This window comes from Panthera uncia, chromosome C2, assembly GCF_023721935.1.
Source record: "Panthera uncia isolate 11264 chromosome C2, Puncia_PCG_1.0, whole genome shotgun sequence".
In the NCBI taxonomy this organism is placed as follows: Eukaryota; Metazoa; Chordata; class Mammalia; order Carnivora; family Felidae; genus Panthera; species Panthera uncia.
The window spans coordinates 60,505,835-60,521,407 of record NC_064810.1 but is presented as its reverse complement, the minus strand read 5'-3'; positions in this window follow the sequence as shown (position 1 = coordinate 60,521,407).

Sequence of the window (15,573 nt, the reverse complement as noted above, 5' to 3'; positions counted from 1 at the left end):
AGAAATGCTTAAATGGCAATTTTGATGAATTACTGGAGACTGAGTGTGGACTATCATAGAATGAGAAGCTCTTGGAAGCTACAGTCTTAGGGATGGGGGGGGCATATTTTAATGGGTTTGTGTCTCCAGAACTCCACCAGGTTTTAATGGTGAAGAGAAAAGAAAAAAGTCACTTTATTTCTCTGGCAAGGGGAAGAGAAAAGTGACCATTTGGAAATATGCCCAGAGCATTCTCCATAACAAAGGTCTGCTCTGTAATGAAAAAAGACTTTATCAAAAGCTATATTTCATCTGAGAGAGGGACATTCCTTGGACTCCCTCTGTCCTTCCTGTCTTATTTAAAAGTGGAGAGGAGGAGGTGAGAATGGATAGAGGGGTAAAGGTGAAAAATATTTGTGAAGGTCACAGCCCATTGACACAAACCTGAAATTTAATCATAGGATTATAGAATAATTCCCCCCCTGCCCAATTCCATATCACCACATTCCATATACAGGGTTTCAGTGTAGTAGCAATGGATTATAGCTAAATGAGCTGCAAGGTTCAGACTCTTTTTAAGATAAAGTTGGTCTAAGTACATCAATTAAAGACAGAGATTATCAGAGTGAGTAAAAAGCTCCAACTATATATGTTTTCTAAAAAAAACAAACAAAACAAAACAAAACAAAACCTGCTTTAAATATAATGACACAAATACATTAGAAGTAAAGAGATGGAGAAAGATATAAAAAGTAGGAGTAGCTATATTAATTTTAAGATAAATGAGACTTCAGGAAAAGAAAATTATCAGTGATAAAGACAGGCATTACATAATGATAAGGGGGTTAATTCTCTAAGATGACATTACAATCATTAACAAGCATGCACCTAACAGATTGTGAAAATATGTGAGTAAAAAATTGATTGAGTATTGTAGCTGGAGGCTCAACATCTCTTTTTCAGTAATTGGTGCATCAAGAAGGCAAAAAATCAGTAAGGATAGAGTTGACTCAAACAGCACTATCAATCAACCTGATCTAATTGACATTTATAGAATTGTTGATCCAACAACATTAGAATACATATTTTTATTAAGCTCATGTGGAAAATTCACCAAGATAGAACACATGGGGGCCATAAAATACATTGTAACAAATTTCAAAAAATGGAAATCATGCAAAGCATGTTCGCAGGTCTTAACTGAATTAACATAGAAATCAATAGTAGAAAGATATCTGGAAAACCACAAAATATTTGGAGATTAAACAACACACTGTTAAATAACACATAGAATAAGAAATACAAAGAGGAATTTAAAAATATTTTGAACTAAATAAAAATACAGCTTAGCAAAATATGTGGGGCTCAGTGAAAGCAGTACATAGAGGAAAATTTATAGCATTAAAATCCAAATGTTTGAAAAGAAAAAGATCACAAATTACTAGTCTAGGTTTCCACCTTAGGAACTAACGAAAGAAATTTAAGCCACAGACAAGGAGAAGAAGAGAAATAATAAAAATTGGAGCAGATATCAATGAAATTGAAAACAGGAAAAAAATAGATAAAATCAACAAAATAGAAGCTGGTCCTTTGAAAATACCATTAAATTGATAAACTTCGAGTCACGCTAACCAGGAAAAAGACACAAATTAACAAATTATCAGAAATAAAAGAAATGTTCACTACTACTGATGCATGGACATCAAAAGGATAATAAAAAAACTACAATGAACAGCTCTATAAACCACACGTTTGATATCTTAGATAAAATGGACCAATTTCTTCAAAGATACAAACTATGAACAAGGACAGAATAAAAGCACCAGATGACTTTATTGGTGAATTCTACCAAATTTCTCCAATTTGTTGAAGAAACAAATGATACCAATTCTCTACAATCTCATCCAGAAATCAGAAGGAGAAAGACTACTTTCTATCTCATTCAATGAGGTCAGCATTACCCTAATACCCAAGCCAGATAAAGACACAATAAGAATGGAAAACTATAGGCCAATATAAATTTTAAAATCCTAAACAAAATATTAACAAATCAAATCCAACAATGTATAAAATGAATTTAAAACAACCAAGAAGAATGCCAAGAAGAATTTATTCTATGTATGCAACATTGGTTCAGCATTTGAAAATCAGTTAACATAATCCACCACATCAATATAGTAAGGAAGATAAACCACAATATCACATCATTGATAAAGAAAAAGTTTTTGACAAAATCTAACACCTATTCATTATAAAAACTCTCAACTAGGACTAGATTGGAACTTCTTCAACTTGATAAAGAATATCTAGCAAAATCCTATAGGTAACATATTTAATGGTGAGAAACTGGAGGCTTTCCCTCTGGGAAAAAGCAAGCATATTCCCTCTCACCATTCCTATTCAGCATCATACTGAAAGTTCTAGCCAGTCCAAACAGACAATAAAAGGGGGAAAAGTGCAAACAGATTAGAAAAAAAATTAAAATGTTGTTCCCAGATAACATGACTATCTATGTGGACAATCCCAGAGAGTTGAAAGAAAAAAAAGAAAACAAAAACATTTACATGTAATAAGTGATTACAGCAAGATCTCAGAATACAAGTCTAATACACAAAATCAATTGTTTTTCTATATACCAGTAATGAACAACTGTAATTTGAAATTAAGAACACAATACCATTTAAAATAACCAAAGAGATTGAAATCCTTAAGTATAAATCCAATGATATATGTACAGGATATCTATGTAGGAAATTATAGAATTCTGAGGAAGGATCTAAACAGAGGAATATCCTATATTTATGAATTCAAAAACCCAATCTTGTTCAGCTATCAATTCCTTCCCAACTCCTCTATATATTCAATGCAATTCTAATCCAAATCCCAACAAACTATTTTGTGAGTATCTATAGAGTGGCTCTAAAGTTTATATGAAAAGGCAAAAAGGGCACCTGGGTGGCTCAGTTGCTTAAGCATCTGACTTTGGCTCAGGTCATGATCTCACCATTTGTGAGTTCGAGTTCTGCTTCAGGTGAGCTTGAGCTCTGCATCAGGTGAGCTCGAGCCCCACTTTGGGTAAAAACATGAGTTCTGCTTCAGGTGAGCCCTACTTCTCTCTCTTTCTCTCTCTCTCTCTCTCTCTCTCTCTGTCTCTCATGGGATTTGTTTGTCTTTCCCTCTCTCTGCCCCTCACTTACTTGTGCTCTCTCTCTCTCTCTGAAAAGAAAGAAAGAAAGAAAGAAAGAAAGAAAGAAAGAAAGAAAGAAAAGAAGAGAAAAAAACCCCACAAACCCAAATAGCGAATATACAATACTGAAGGACAAAATTGGAAGGCTGACACTGTCTGACTTCAAGATTTATTATAAAACTATAGTAATCAGAATAGTGGTATTTTTGAAAGGATAAGCACATTGATAAATGGATCAAAAAAGAGAGCCCAGAGATAGAGCTCAACAAATACAGTCAACTGATCTTTGACAAAGAGAGAAAGGCAATTTAATGGAGACAAGATAGTCTAGTCAACAAATGGTACTGAATAATTAGATATTCATTTGCAAAAAAAAAAAAATCTAGATGCAGACTTTGTATTTTCATAAAAATTAACTCAAAAATGAATCATACACTTAAATATAAAATCCAGAGCTATAAAACTTCTACAAGAACACATAAGAGAAACTCTAGGTGACCCTGAGTTTAGCAATAAGTTTTTAGATACAACAAAAGGACAATCCATTAAAGAAAAAATAAGGTGGACTTTATTGAAATTAAAAACTTCTGCTCAGTGAAAGACATTATTAAGAGAATGAAAAGACAAGCCACAGATTGGAAAAAGATGTTCATAAAACATATCTAGCAAAGATCTTGTATCCAAAATATAAAAAGAATTACTAAAATTCAGCAATAAGAAAATAACCCAATTTAAAAATGGGCGAATTATCTGAACATACACCTCACCAATTAAGATACACGGAGATGATAAATTAGCATGTAAAAACACACTCAACATCATATGTCATCAGGCTATTGAAAATTAAGCAACAATGAGATACCACTGCACACCAATCAGAATGGCTAAAATGGCTAAAATGGCTAAAATCCAAAACACTGATGACACCAAACAGGAACTCTCATTTTCTGCTCGTGGGAATGCAAAATGGTACAGCTACTTTGGAAGGCAGTTTAGCAGTTTCTTATGAAGATAAATGCAGTATTACCATATGATCCAGCATTTGCACTCCAAGATGTTCACCTGATTCGAAAATTTGTGTTCACACAAAACCCCAGCATGCAAATATTTACAGAAGCTCTGTCCTTATATAATAACCCCAAAGCAGAAGTAACCAAGATGTCCTTCAATAGGTGCGTGGATAAATCAACAAACTGAATTACATTCTTAAAATAGAATATTTTTCAGCAATAAAAAGAAATGAGCTATCAAGCCATGAAAAGACATGAGGGAAACTTAAATATAAATGGTGAAGAAACAACCACCATTCTGAAAAGGCTACATATGATTTTAATTATATGACATTCTGAAAAAGGCAAAACCATGGAAACAGTAGAAACATCAGTGGTTACCAGGAATTTGGGGAAGGGGAAAAGGGTCTAATTGGTGAAGCATAGGGGATTTTTACAGCAGTAAAACTATGCTACGTGATATTAGGAATTGTGTGTGTGTGTGTTTCTCCAAAACTTACAGAACTTTATAGCATAAAGAGTGAACACCAATATATGCAAATAAAAAAAAATATTTAGAAGGCCAGAAGATCTCATAAGGGAATGCAGATTGTGACAAATGGACCTAACTATATTAAAATGAAAAAAGCTTATTTTTGTTGTTGTTGTTGTGCTTTGCATTTTCTCTTTTCTTTTCTTTTCTTTTCCTTTTCTTTTCTTTTTTCTTTTCTTTTCTTTTCTTTTCTTTTCTTTTCTTTTCTTTTTAAATTTACATCCAAGTTAGTTAGCATATAATGCAACAATGATTTCAGGAGTAGATTCCTTAATGTCCATTACCCATTTAGCCCATCCCCCCTCCAACAACCCCTCCAGTAACCCTCTGTCTGTTCTCCATATTTAAGAGTCTCTTATGTTTTGTCCCCCTCCTTGTTTTTATATTATTTTTGTTTCCCTTCCCTTATGTTCATCTGTTTATCTCTTAAAGTCCTCATATGGGCAAAGTCATATGATATTTGTCTTTCTTTGACTGACTGATTTCGCTTAGCATAATACCCTTAGTTCCATCCATGTAGTTGCAAATGGCAAGATTTCATTCTTTTTGATTGCCGAGTAATACTCCATTGTATATATATACCACATCTTCTTTATCTGTTCATCCATCGATGGACATTTGGGCTCTTTCCATACTTTGGGTATTGTTGATAGTACTGCTATAAACATGGGGGTGCATGTGTCCCTTTGAAACATCTTGTATCCCTTGGATAAATGCCTAATAGTGCAATTGCTGGGTCATAGGGTAGTTCTATTTTTAGTTTTTTGAGGAACTTCCATACTGTTTTCCTGAGTGGCTGCACCAGCTTGCATTGCCACCAACAATGCAAAAGAGATCCTCTTTCTCTGCATCCTCACCAACATCTGTTGTTTCCCGAGTTGTTAATTTTAGCCATTCTGACAGGTGTGAGATGGTATTTCATTGTGGTTTTGATTTGTATTTCCCTGATGATGAGTGATGTTGAGCATTTTTTCATGTGTTGGTTTGCCATCTGGATGTCTTCTTTGGAGAAGTGTCTATTCATGTCTTTTGCCCATTTCTTCACTGGATTATTTATTTTTTGTGTGTTGTTTGGTAAGTTCTTCACAGATTTTGGAAACTAACCCTTTATCTGATATGTCATTTGCAAATATCTTCTCCCATTCCGTCAGTTGCCTTTTAGTTTTGCTGATTGTTTCCTTCTCTGTGCAGAAGTTTTTATTTTGATGAGGTCTCAATAGTTCATTTTTGCTTTTGTTTCCCTTGCCTCCAGAGGTGTGTTGAGTAAGAAGTTGCTGCGACCAAGGTCCAAGAGGTTTTTGCCTACTTTCTCCTTGAGGATTTTGATGGCTTCCTGTCTTACATTTAGGTCTTTCATTCATTTTGAGTTTATTTTTGTGTATGGTGTAAGAAAATGGTCCAGGTTCATTTTTCTGCATGACATGGTCCCGTTTTCCCAGCACCACTTGCTGAAGAGACTGTCTTTATTCCACTGGATATTCTTTCCTGCTTTGTGAAAGATTAGTTGGCCATACGTTTGTGGGTCCATTTCTGGGTTGTCTATTCTGTTCCATTGATATGATTGTCTGTTTTTGTGCCAGAAAAAAAAGCTTATTTTTGAAAATATGTTTATTTATTTGTTTCGAGAGAGAGTGGGGGCGGGGCAAGAGAGAGAAAGAAAGAGGGAGGGGGAGAGGGAGAGAAAAAGAGAGAGAGAGGGGATCCTCTGCGCTGTCAGCGCAGAGCCCCATGTGAGACTTGAACCCACGAACCACGAGATCATGACCTGAGCCAAAATCAAGGGTCAGACATGTCACTGACTGAGCCACCCAGGTGCCTTAAAAAAAACTTACTGAAGGAGCTTTGAACTCCAACAATGAGTGGAGTCTGTAAGACTAGAGGCAAAAGGAACCACACATAAACACTGTAGTTTAGTAGAGTTGTACTTGTGGTGGTATGGGTTAAAAATTTTGAAACAACTGTATACGTATACTGGAAATGAACAACTATGTGTATGGCAGTTGGTGGGAACGAGGTTACTTACATTTGGTGTGGGAATTTCCAGATAAATAAGAAAATGAGGCTAGAATGATCCGTGTGGAAGCAGATTAAAGCTAGAGATATCAATATGATCTCATATTTTGCTTAACATAGATACAAATGGTTACACAGAGAAATACTTATACATATGTGTATATATGTGGGTTAAGATACAAACATGTATGTTTTTGCTATGTCAGCTAACATGGCCTAGAAGCAACCACACACGAGTAACAATGGGCATACTTAGCCCCCCACATCTTAGATTCTAACTAATACCATTTTTCAATAAGAAAAAACAGGGCTTCTTAAAGAAATGGCTGATTTTAGGGTTAAGGCAGGGAATATACAAGATGTGCCTAGAGCATCTTATAGTGCCAGGAATAGGGAAGTGCTCAAAAAACAAAAAATAACAAAACCCCTACATTGATGGGGATATATTGAAGAGAAACATGAGCCAGCTGAAAGAACTGCTAATGGCCAAAGCTAAAACAATTTGAGGAATGAAGTGCTACTGGACTATAACACACAATATCAAATAAATATCTGTAAGTCCACACTGATATAAATTATTGAACAAACTAATAAATAGGAAGAAGAGAAATCTCTCTTGCAGAGGAATTCCAAGTGTGGATACTCTGCTTTCAAGGAGGGGTCCATAAATCCCTACTCCCTAAGGATGGGTTGCACACGGTGACCTCTTCTCAAATAGTATAAGTTGGGAAAGGGGCAGGAAGAGGGAATAACTTCACAGTGGAAAAACCTGAAAATCAATCCCTCAGCTAAAATGAACAAGGTCATAGCAACAGTGATAAATAACACTAATATTGTGGATGTGATAATAGTGGCTCTTTGAGGTTCCCCCCCCCCCCCGAAACCCCTAACCCCAGTCTAACCATCAGGAAAAAATCAGACAAATTCCACTAGAAGAGCATCCCATGAAGCATTTGACCAGGACTCTTCAAAACTACCAAGGTCATCAAAAACAAGGAAAATAAAAAAAACCCTCCTAGCCAATAGTAGATGAAACTGTGATCTGGTATTGTCATGGGATCTTGGAACAGAAAAGAACATTTGGTTAAAAACTAAGGAAATCTGGGTAAACTATGGACTTGGTTAATATTAATGTATCAATATGGGTTCATTAATTGTGGCAAATGTATCACACTAATACAAGATATTAATAGGGGAAATTGAGTGTTGGGAACTCTCTGTACTATATTCTTAATTTTTAGTAAATATAAAGCTATTCTTAAAAATACAGTCTATTTTAAAAAATCTGGTTTCAGGACTAACATATAATGGACATGAAGAAAAAAATTGATTAAAACTTTTTTTGGGGGGGGAGGAGAAAACCCAGTTTTGACCTACAGATGTTTATAATGACTGGGAGAGAGTTACAGAAAGATAACTACAGAACCAAATAGTACTATTTATAAAGAGTCCAACAGGACAAGAAAGATGGAAAGAATGGAAGGGAATTAACAGCAGAGAAGATATTGCAAATGGAAGAAAACATGAAAAACTGGTTTGGAGACCAGTTTGGGTGAAGAATAGGTCTGTGTGGTAAAAGAAACAGAAATGGATTTAGACTCAAACTGTACAAATTTAGAAGTCTGGTAATTTATCAAGAATCATAGTATTTATACTGTTCATCAATACTGCTCAAGACCAACAGTTTAAATAAAAGAGTTTTATTTTTTGCTGAAATTTTTCACATCTAGAAAAACATTATGGAGCAGAGAGTTATGGTCTGGATTAGACAAGATAAATGAAGTATTTTGGAGTAGGTTAGAGAGAATTCTTCCAACTCCAAAGATATAGAGAAAAAAATTGCTTGTGTTTTGGAATGAAAAATTGATTTTTGCAGGCTAGTATAAAGTCATTATATAATGTTTGATTATTAATATTTCTCTTGTTTATGTCACCTCTACTCTGCTGTAAGAGTACAATGTCTTTTTAATGAAAGATCAAGCATAGCATTATCCAGCTTATTCTTACTGAAACAAATACCAAAATATAAAAAAGAAAACAATTTCCAAATGTTTACACAATATCTTAAAAAACAGTTACCTCAGAGAAGACTATATGGTGATTCAAAACAGATCTTTTAAAATTATATTTGGTTAAAGAAAGATCTAGAGTCAAAGAGCTAAGTTTTAAGCCTGTCTCCACAATCTGCACCCTAGTTTTTCTTTTCTGTCAGTTGAGGACATAGTTTTTCCTTCAGTTTTCTTGTGAAATTTAAATGAGAAAATATGTATGTATCTCAACTTTGGGCACACAGTAAGCCTCAGTAAATGTCAGATAGAATTATTATTACTACCATTTAATTTTCTTTTTTTAAGTTTATTTATTTATTTTCGAGAGACAGGAGGAGAGAGAATCCCAAGAAGGCTCCATGCTCCCAGCACAGAGCCCAACATGGGGCTGAATTCATGAACCCATGAGATCATGACCCGAGCTGAAACCGAGGTGGACGCTTAACCAACTGAGCCACCCAGGTGCCTCAGGTATTATTATTTTAAAGTAATAATTAACAAGACACTTTACCAATTCTCTAAAATAGTATTCATTATTTTGCATCATGCCTTTCTACATGTGAATGTAAATAATGTCCTACTAAGTAAAAGGCATGGGTGAAGACACTTCTACATTTTATAAGCCTCACTTGGCAAAGAGCTCTGAACTTCTAACACCTTTAGCCAACATTCTTGGATGGCCTCTTTGTCAGCTCATTTGTATGATAAATAAAGGAGCACAACACTGTTCTCTCCCATCTCATCTGGAAACTAAGTGGATGCTGCTATATCCGCCTTGTGGGGGGATTGTGTGGAGTAAAGTACAATTAATTAAAGGTTAAATGCACAGTGATTCCAAAAATACAGGGTGATAATTCAAGTCCTATCTTGTTATTAAAATGCAGCACCTCACAAATAATGAAACCATGAGTGGTGTGAATGAAAGGAGATATCACACCAGATGATCCCCACAGTCATTGTCATTTTTATGTCCAGGGAAAGACTAGCTTCCAGAACCTATGAATAATACTGGATAATCAGTAAGCAGACCATCTATGGCACCAGAGGTTTATCTAAGCACTCCCATCCCACCCCTTTTTTTGAGCATTTGAAATTCAGGGTCCATTCACGAAATAGAAGATTTTCTTCCGTATAAAGCAATGACAAAATCTGGGTGAGCATTACTGGAAATGGACATATTAATGTTTATTTATTTTTGATCAAGAGAGAGACAGAGTTGGAGCAGGGGAGGGGCAGAGAGGGAAGGACACAGAATCTGAAGCAGGCTCCAGGCTCCGAGCTGTCAGCACAGAGCCTGATGTGAGGCTCGAACTCATGAACTGTGAGATCATGACCTGAGCCGAAGTTGGATGCTTAGCCAACTGAGCCACCCAGGTGCCCCTGGAAATGGACATTTTATATTTTTAGTTGCAAGCTACCAGCCACATATATTAATCTCTAAATTTATGAGTGCATGGCTACATAGGTGGTGGTTCCAGAATACAAACATGGAATAGGAGGAAGCCTAGATACAGGGAAAGAACAGTCTATATGGTAACTAAAGAATGAATTACCTTTAAAGAGGTAATTAAAAAGACGTAACAAAAAACAAAAGTATGTAACAGAAGGCTAGACATTGTCTGAGTGCATGGTCACTTACATGTTGTGCTTGAGACATAAAATACAAAAGAAAAAAGGAAGCAAAGGAAGAAAGAGCATGTGTGAAGGGACACTACATTTTTAAATTGAAGCAATAAATTATACCTGGAATCTCCTTAGAGGCCTGTAAATAGGAAACTGAAAGCATTTCCTTCTATTTTATAAGTACAATAAACTTTATCAGCTTTCAGTATTGGAAACTTGTGCAGTATTTATAGGCTGCTTACTTTCGATGCTATTCAGGAGATAGTATCAGGAGGCTAATGAAAAAGAAAACTGGGGTGGGGTTAGGGGTCTTTTTTCCTCCTGTCCAACAACCAAGATTTATCATAAAGATTTATCATTTTGCTTCCTGGCCCATTCACCAGAACCAACATAACATGCTCTGTCTATAGCTTGTGCTATAATTGGGTTGGCCAGAGGCACACAGTTTCCTGGCTCTACAGAAAGTCATTACAGATAGACTCCCTGCACCCAAACAATAACAAGTGTGCTCTGTACCTCCAGTGAGGAAACAGTGCTAGAGGAAAGAGTGAGCAGAAAAGAGGCTTCAGGTGGCTCTGTGCAATGTGGCCAGATGAATAAAGAAAGGTTCTTTGCAAAGCTTCCATCTACCAGAAGTCTTCAACCACTTGTCAGTGTCAACAGTTGTGTCACTCTGGACCTTAAGAGCAGGCAGTGTAGACTTAAAAGTGGCAAAGGATAGTTAGTTCATTTAGTTAGTTAAATCTCTTTATATTATGCAAATTTCAAGTTGTGGATCAAGGGCCATAAATTTTAAACCTAGGCACTCTCTAATAACCTTTACAAAATTCTTCCCAGTGTCCCTACATTTGTAGTGTGCCAAAATGTTCTTGCCAGGTCTCATGTATTTATGTGGTCTTCACAGGCTCCCCAAACATTTCAGGGGCTACATGGGTAGGGGTTGCTTCCACCCTTGAAACTACAGAAGTTTTTACATATCAATCAACTGTTTCACCTTTTCCTCAATTGGCACTGTCTTGCTATTGTTATCCATATAGCAAAATTCCTCATGATTTTGTCTCAAGTTGTTTTCTATATCTTTCTTCATGTACCTAATTGCTCTGTATTTTAACAATGGTCAGTGTTGTGATAAATTTAGGAAATTCAAGCAAAAAAACACAAATTTTGCTTTAACATTTTATATGACTGCCAGGAATTTATACAAACAATTCAAAAACACCTTAAAATTTCAAATCCTTTGGCAGTCTGCTTTGCAGAGAATTAAAATTAAATGTAAAAATAAAGAGAAGAAACTCATATCAGCATAATTCATATGCTCTATGAATCTAATCTGGAGACAGTTGTAGACGAAAGTCTACACAGAAGCCTTACTTGAAGTTATAGAAACATCTGGCAAGGGTACCATGTACCAGAAGCCTACAGCCAATGGTCAACTTCAGGTCAGTTGATCTGTGCAGGGACAAATATTGCGCATAGAAATTGTGTAAGTTACTATATTTCACACCCAAATCTCGTTATGGTTTTTCGAGTCTCACGATCTGGAGTAGAAACAGGCTGTGCTGTCAGCCAGACTAATAATTCTTAAGCTTTTAGCAAGAACAAAGCCAATGCAGTACTCTTTTACTATATCCCAGAACTGCAATGAGAAATACATTTAATGAAGTTTGTTTTGTTTTCTGCTTTTCTTGATGCTTTTTATTTTAGTTTGGATGGACAACTGCACATTTTCCATAGGGTCCACTTCACTAAAACAACCTGGAAATAATCAAAGAGAGTTAGAAGACTTTATTATGTCTTCCATCCTGCCAGTCCCATCATAAGACAAGGTTCCAAATCTCTGGTCCATTCCAGAGTTCCCCAAACTCCAGAAATTAGGATCTGAGCTGGAATTTGGATGAGCTGTTTTGGGGATTATTGAAGTTTGTGAGAAATCCTGCCTTAGTCTGCAGGTTCCATTCTATTCTGGGAAGTTTGTGGAGTCTGATTCTACTCAAGTTCTACTAGAATGAATGATCCAGGAGGGCAGGGATTGTATGCTTTGTTCAGCGTGCTGTATGCCCAGTGTCTCATTCTCAATAAATATTTGTTGACCAAATAAACTCCATAAACTTTCTTGGAGTTTATAAGATTTAATCATGTCTCAGGTTTCCTGGGAATCATGAAAAGGCCTGGAGGCCATGGGGATGGCTGGGTTGTAAAGAGAATGCTGGCAGGTGCAGCATTATTTAATAGGGTCACCTGCAGGCATTACTAAGAAGTACAGGTCCTTGGAAGTAATAAACTGTATACACTGAATACATTATTAAATTGTGGTCTGTGTTACATTTTTGGTGTTTTTTTTTTCTTCTGGTTTATTGCTAGTCCAGAGAACAAAGAGGAAAATTTATCAGGTAATAAAAAATAGCAAGTCATATGAAAATCACTTTCTCCCTTTTTTTTAAATTTGGCAATTATTAGGAAATCTAAACTGTGGAGATTGTTTTGGTGAAGCATCTTTTTGAGTGCTTAAGTCAACTTCCCCTGTAAGGAATTAACTGTTGTAACAGCCTAGATCAAATTGAAACAAAATAAATTCAACCACATGTCAGTAACACAGACCGTACAGATGTGTAACCGAAAACACAGAAAACTGTCTGTTGTTGGGGACTGATTTTCCCAACGTCACCATTATCATAAATCCCTCAGCCATCTCATCTAGTGGATGAGCTGCTTCTATTGAAATGGCAGCTATAAGCTGAATTCTTCTCAATGTTACTTGATGGCTGTTCCAACCTGAGAAGTTGTCATGTTTTTCTTTTCACCTAGGAACAGATGTGCTATTCCAGTGACAGCCTTTGATTGTCCATAAACCACATGTGGAGAACATTAAGCATCTCCAGAACAACCTTTGTGGCCTGAAATATACTAGCCCATAGTAATCTAGCAGAGTGACACAACACTGTAAAGCATCAACAATCACAAGCTTGGAGCACACCTCACTTCACGGAGAATTGCTCTTTTAAACATTTGCTCTTTTTAACATAACCTGTGACTCTTAAGGGTTCAGTACAGCTGGTGTCATCATAGTGGAAAATGAACCCTCAGGAATATATAGGTCTGCAGTGTGCTCTCCTGTGTTAGTTTCAAAAGTTACATAACAAACTTGGAATTGGCAGCAATCTAAATGCCTATTTGTTATATCTATATGCACAAAGTTCTGTGTCATCATTATTGATAGTCTGTACATTCAAATGTATACAAATTACATAAATCAAAAGTATGTATGATAGTGCTATGGCTTTATAGCCTTCATAACCAACACTGTATTATATTAAACCTGAATGTTACTTGATGATTTAATTTAGAAAATATAAGATTATTTTAAAAGTCTATTTATTTGTTTACCTATTTGATCAAAGTATGAGAGTTAACATATGGATATAAACCCGTTTAAGTCTACAGAGTTTAGATAAGTACAACCAAATATTCAACAATTAAAAAAAAAAAAAAACAGATAAAGGATGAGTCCCAGTATGCAGTGCTTAATTATAATGAGGCTCACCAACTGAATAAGACTGATAAATTCAGTGAGAAACAGTGAGAAAGCTAAATACTTGATTATTTGATGCCAAACAGCAGTTACTTTATTTTATTTTTATTTTAGAGAGAGAGTGAGAGAGAAGGCACACAAGCAGGAAGAGGGACAGAGGGAGAGAGAGAGAAAGAATCCCAAGTAGGATCCACACTCAGCATGGAGTCTGATATGGGGCTTGATCCCACACCCCTGGGATCATGACCTGAGCCAAAATCAAAAGTCAGACACTCAACTGACTGAGGCATCTAGGCACCTCCAAACAGCAATTGAAGCAACTCAGTATTTTTTCTCAATTTTTTCTAGTAACTTAAAATTTTCATCTTTTAATCCAATCCATCTTTTTAATCCATCTGTTTAATCCAATCCATCTTTTAATCTTTCTGACTACATATTAACATTAAAATAGCCATGGCTACTCCATACATACACAGCAAGCTTTGTGTGGAAGGAGTCTAAGCAAGAGTGAAAACTCTATAACAACCATAACTTTGAGGCCAACATGATGTCAGAGGAAACTGAGCAGCAGGGTGAGTGTAGCCTTAGGCTTGTCCTATTTACTTCATGGGACTTTGGTGCAGTCTTTCCCATTGGAGCTTTCAAGCCACATGTGACTTTAGCCATGAAACCTGTGGGGTTTTAAGAATTCTCATTTCACTGTCAGGAAATTGCACTAGAAGAAATCTACGGAGGAGTCAGGAGTCTGAGGTCATTTTGGCTGAGAGAAATTGCAAATGTAGCTCCCAAGTCACATTTCTGAAAGGCACATGCCCCATAGCCAGCTATGTATGACTCAGTTCATTTTACTAAGCAAAATTTCTTTTTCATCTATAATTGATTAAGAATCCAAACAGCTGTACCCTTCTTGGGCCCAGATAAGGTGCCATATTTCTTCAATACTCAATCTCTACAGTCACAGGAAATCAGTTCACCTAATCATTGATTCTATCTACTCTCATTCAGCTTTTTTAAAATGTTGGTATGAATAGGTAACCTAACTTTTTAAATTACTCTAAGAAGCATTTGCCATATTCCCCAGAAGAAATGAAAGATGTGTTTTAGAAGCCAGTGAGTAGATCACAAACACTCAGAAAGTCATCACCATTTTTTATTTATTATTTGTGAAATAGCAGCTACTTAGTACAGGGATAGACTTAGAAAAAGGCATAGATCTTAGTCAAGAAGCTAATGACCTATGTCAGACAGACAGAGCAATTTAGTCATAAAATACATCTGCCAAAAGGTGGATCTTAAAATTCAAGTTAGAGTGGTGCCTTGAATTCTTTTCAATTTGGAAGGGTTAGTGGAGGAAAGCTTTAATGGTAGAGAACCAATGAGGCTATTCACCAAGGAAATAAAGAACTGAGTTATCAATAGCCAAATTATGGAAAGAGCCTAAATGTCCGTCAACTGATGAATGGATAAAGAAATGGTGGTTTATATACACAATGGAGTACTACGTGGCAATGAGAAAGAATGAAATATAGCCCTTTGTAGCAACGTGGATGGAACTGGAGAGTGTTATGCTAAGTGAAATAACCCATACAGAGAAGGACAGATACCATATGTTTTCACTCTTATGTGGATCCTGAGAAACTTAACAGAAACCC